This window comes from Lygodium microphyllum, chromosome 5, assembly GCF_053477565.2.
Source record: "Lygodium microphyllum isolate KBCC chromosome 5, Lygodium_microphyllum_v1.1.10, whole genome shotgun sequence".
In the NCBI taxonomy this organism is placed as follows: Eukaryota; Viridiplantae; Streptophyta; class Polypodiopsida; order Schizaeales; family Lygodiaceae; genus Lygodium; species Lygodium microphyllum.
This window is the reverse complement of record NC_141139.1, coordinates 149033273-149038318: the sequence shown is the minus strand read 5'-3', so window position 1 is coordinate 149038318 and position 5046 is coordinate 149033273. Positions and strand designations below refer to the sequence as shown.

The window sequence follows — 5046 nt, the reverse complement described above, 5'->3', positions numbered from 1 at the left end:
GCCTATAGGGGATGGGTAGTGCCCAACTAAAGTTCCAAACTGATAGGGGGGTTACTAAGGTCTACAAATACTCTTTGGGGCCTGCTCTTCAGTGTTGGTACTCACTCTTTACCTCTGTAAAACTGACTGAAAATGTCTACATCACCCTATAGGAATTCAAGAGAGCTGAAATATGGTCCCCCATCTATTGTATGTCTGCAACCTCTTCTCCCATAGCACCACACATTGCTTCAGCATAAATACACACGGTCTACACCATAACATCACTACTGATTATGAAAATGAGCATTCCCATGACTGTGTCACTCACATATGAGCATCATACATGCACTGTTTGTTGCATTCACTGTCGTAACTACATACATGACTGCATGTGTATCTAAAGATACATTTCAGCATTGATTCTCAATCATACATCATTGCAAGTACAAGTACATCAATATGCCATATACATCAATGGCATAATCCCAAGTACACCAATATGTCATAGACATCAATGGCATCATCATGACATGCCAATTCTCATTGTCCCCAAAATATCTCTGCACTTGCAAACAAGTTCGGGCTCTGGATCACCGAGAGGTGGGCAAAGTTTCCCCCAGTCTGGGTTGTGCAACCCTTCAAGTTCTTTGATGGCAAGGGGGGGTCACCCCTCTTTTGTCTTGCCCACCTCGCCTAGCATCGGGTTTTTCCTCACTTGGAATATACATGGCAAACATTTATTAATTAAACACCCAGCATGAGATGCATTCGAAAATAGGAATTGAACCTTTTCATGAAATGCATGGAATGGAAAATTAGGGTCAAGGGTAGGGCTTACCAAGCAGTGACTCATTGCTATCTCACCTCATTTACAATGGATTTCAAAGATTAGTTTATGCTCAAACAATCATCACAAGTCAAAAGATTAGGGTGAGATAATCACTAAACAATAGTGAAAAATGTCAACATAGAATGGACCATTTTCAATGCAAGAAAGCCTAAGAGAGGACTGAGATTAAATTGGCAACATGTAAGCATTAAAACCTTCAATAAAATGCATGATTGACTACTTTAATCTCTCCCAACAATAGGCTTTTTGGCTCAGCAATAGGATGGAAATAAAAGAGAGTTCAAGAGTCAATTACCTCTTTGATTAGTGAAGAAGGGTTGAGAATCAGTGGCCAATATCTTGTTTTGGTGGAGGCTCCAAAGGAGATGAAGTTCAGCCCTATCAACTTAGATCTAGCCTGATGTATCTATTGGAGTTGCGGATTTGTTTGCTTCTAGCTTGGTAGCATGTTCGGTGTATTCTCAGAGCAGATGCAATCTTCTTAATCTGTAATTGTGCAATATAAGCTTACACAAAACAAGAATGCTTGACCCAATGAACACAATTCAAATAGGTGTATCTGGACTATTCTCTCCTAAGGCAGTGATGATGCTGTCAAGCCCTAAAGAATCAGAGGCGGGAAAGAATTGCAACTTGCAACACCCCAAAGGGAGCAGCTCAATTTCCCACATCATCTCACAATGTATGAGCTCATCCTTGCAACTGATAATTTGTTTCCTTCATTTTACCTTTCTATGCAAGCATCCCTTAGTTGCCATCAGTAATTGTAGAACTTTTAGTTCGATCTTTCTATATGAGCTCTGTTTTGATTAGAAACCAGGCATGGGCCCAAACAAATGTATAGAGACTGAAGTTCTTTATCTGACAGAAGTAGATGCAACATGTTTGTCTTGGCTTTCTTGGTGAAGCTAATGAGGCATCTGCTCCTGCCTAGATTGAACCCTCCAAACGCAAGACAACACAGAAACATAGTATTCCAGTTGTTCCTCAATTAGTTTTGCAGATCAATTCGGCTATTAATTTTCCTCCACTTAGCAAGTCTGGGAATTTAAACCCTACTCATTTGAATGGGTATGATGTTCAAGGATGCCTGCAAAATAGGAAGAGCAATCAGTAGAATCTTGGCACCATCAAGTCTTCTAACCTCTGCACATAAATAGTGGAATTCACCAATCTAGATGAAACTGTTGTGTGTAATCTAGCTTCCATTGCACTACCTAGATTTGTTAGAGAGAAGGGTGTTCCATTTGAAGCCCATCCTTCCAAACCAGTTGAGACGGCCAGGTGCTCAAACCTCCATCATAGACCAATTGGCGTTGGTGTTCGGGGTCTTACTAATACTTTCATTTTGATGGGAATGCCTTTTGACTCTATGCTACAGGAAGTCCAGTTTTAGCAAAGGTGTCCTTCAACCTGATATGTGGCAAGTGGTGCCTTCAATCGATGGGATTGGCCAACCTTGACAAAGATGATATCTGAGCATGGTGTAAGGAATTCGCAACTAGTCTCACCTATGCCAATAGCCTCAACAAGTTAGATACTTGGAAACAATGAATGTTTTGAACCATATACTTCAAATATATACAACTGAAGAGTGTTCAGTGGTAATTTTGTTGTCATGAACAAGCATCTTCTGAACGATTTGACTTACATGGGGCTTTGGAACTTAGAGTTGAAAAACAAAATTATCTACTATAATGGCTCCACACAGAAAGTTCAGCAAATTCCTGATGATTTGAAAGCTTTTTACATAACTATTTGGGAGATCAAACAGAGGACTATTGTTGACATGGCTGCAAATCAGGGTCGCTATATAAATCAAAGCCAAAGCCTCAACATACACATGGATAAGCCCAATTTTGGAAAGCTGAACTCCCTACACTTTTATACATGGACCAAGGGGCTGAAAATTGGTATGTATTACTTGAGAACAAGGGTAGTTGCTAATCCCATCAAGTTCACTATTGACACTGCAACTATCAAGGAGTGTTGTCATGTCTTTGCCTTCCCTCCACCTAAGAAAGTGGTGCCCCAAAGCTATCCACCTGAAACCTTTGCAGATGATGATTCTATAATTCATACATGAGAGGATTTCCAAAGTGTTATTGCAATCATGCTTGAGGTAGCATTCGCAATTACCTTAGAGGATGTAGATGCTCTGAAAGCATCATGATTAGAGCCTGCGCATGACTATGATTCTCAAAACAAACACATCAATTGCTCAGATCTAGATGTGCTCTTTGTCATCATAGCCTATAACTTGGAGCATTTCCCAAACCTCAATTTCTTTGCCTATCTAAGGGATTTCAAGAGATTTACTCCTAGCCACACCAGTCTTGCAATCATAGTGTTATCAGTTCTTTGGGATGGCTCTCTCGGAAGAATGCTAAACCACTTTACCATAATCGAAGTAGTATTTTTTCATGAAAGAACAAATGAATCCCAAAGTGCAAATCTATGCTGAAGTTCTTGTTTGGAAAAGCCTCCATGAAAAGGTAGTCATGAACAAAACAACAAGTAATAGACAAATCTAAAGCAGCTCCTGACATGGAACAAAAGCCTCATTACACTTCTTAAGTGAAGGGGAGGAAGTTGAAGCAATTGTCTCATCTAGTAAATGCAATCATTGCATACTCCGACAAGGTCCTTTTGACCATTGTAGATAAACTTCATGCTAAGTTTGATGAGACCTTGATGCTATCAACAAAGGAAGATGCTGAAAAATATGGTCGAAGATTCATAGAATACTATTGTTTCAAGGCTTTTACTGGGTGTAACTCAGGCATCGGACATTGCTTCCAAGACCTCAGATTCTAGACATGCATTCAGCTAGGATGTGATGCGGTAGAAGTTCAGCAAAATGTCCTATGAAATCTTTGTCATTTGGCTCCTTCATCATCGGAGAGAGAACTTCCACAACCCTTGAAAATCTTGCCAGGAAGAAGCAATGGAGCACTATGCTGCTTAACCTGGGAAAGCTTGTCGAAAAGAAAAAATGAAGCACTGTGCTAGATCTTAATGAGTACCTCCTCACCCGAAGCTACATCTCCATGTATCAACCCTCGAAGGATGATGTTATAGCATACTATGCTTTTTCTGAAGCCCCTTGATCTGATCTGGTTAATGTCTCTTGATGGTACAACCACATCTCAGCCTTGCTAGAGAAGTGTCTTCTAGGAACTTTTGTTGGTGTTAGAATTGCTAGTCTACATGTCGCACATGTTAGGGAGTTTTCTAATAGAACTCTAGCACCTACACCTGGTACTCCTAATGCTTCTATAGAGGTTGGTGGTGAAGATGACGATGACCTTGATCTCTTTGGTGAAGAGACAGAAGAGGAAAAGAAAGATGATGAAGCTTGAAATGTCTCCAACTTCTAAAAAGTCTTCAATGTTGCTTGTCTTGCTTCTTAGAAATGACCACTGGTCACTCCAACGTTGCATGCCATATCTGTACCTGTGTACCTGAAGTTCTCGGATTTGTGAGACTGAAAAGGAGGAACTAAATGAAATATGACTAACTGGATCAAGAACCTGAGAAGCACTTGTCAAGAAGAGGACACGAGAGAGAGAAGAAGAGGAGAGAGGAGTGCAAAAGAGAGAGAAAGACTATAGGAAGAGAGAGAAAGAGAGTGATGAGGAGAGAGAAAGACTAGAAAAGGAGAGAGAAAGACAAAAAGAGAGAGGAAGAAGCCATGAAAGCTTGGAGAGAGAGGTGAAGATGAAAGGACAATTGTATTATTATCTGCAAGTCCCTAACACCTTATATACCAGCCAGTGTAGCTAGTATTTTCCCTTTATTAAATCCACCTCTCTTATAGACACCATTGATTGGCCACAAGAAACTTCCACGCAACAATTGGCTCCCTCCATGTGCTTCTTCAAACCTATCTAATGTAGCACTAAAATAAAGAACCATCAAATGCACCCACACCAACGAGATACATGGCCCACTTGGCCTAAAGAAATATATCATTTTATACTAGTTCAACCTCCAACAATTAAGAATACTCCCTTGATCCTTAAGATTAGCATGCTATGCACCACTAGATTAAGGAGTTAGGCTACTTAGGCCACTAACTAACCACACTTCCAAAGACTGTCTCTTCTGTTGGGGGTAAAGCCACCTCCGCCTAGCTGCTCATGTATTACTACACTAATAGTCACCGCCATTGCACACTGCCCGGTCACACATTGTGAATGTTGGAGTTCCCA

The 5046-nt window shown here is 40.5% G+C and overlaps 1 pseudogene; it reads left to right on the top strand.

Annotated features, from left to right (window-relative positions):
• Positions 1-1654: 1654 nt before the first annotated feature.
• Positions 1655-2918, top strand: LOC148036521 (ribonucleoside-diphosphate reductase large subunit pseudogene; annotated as a pseudogene).
• Positions 2919-5046: the final 2128 nt, after the last annotated feature.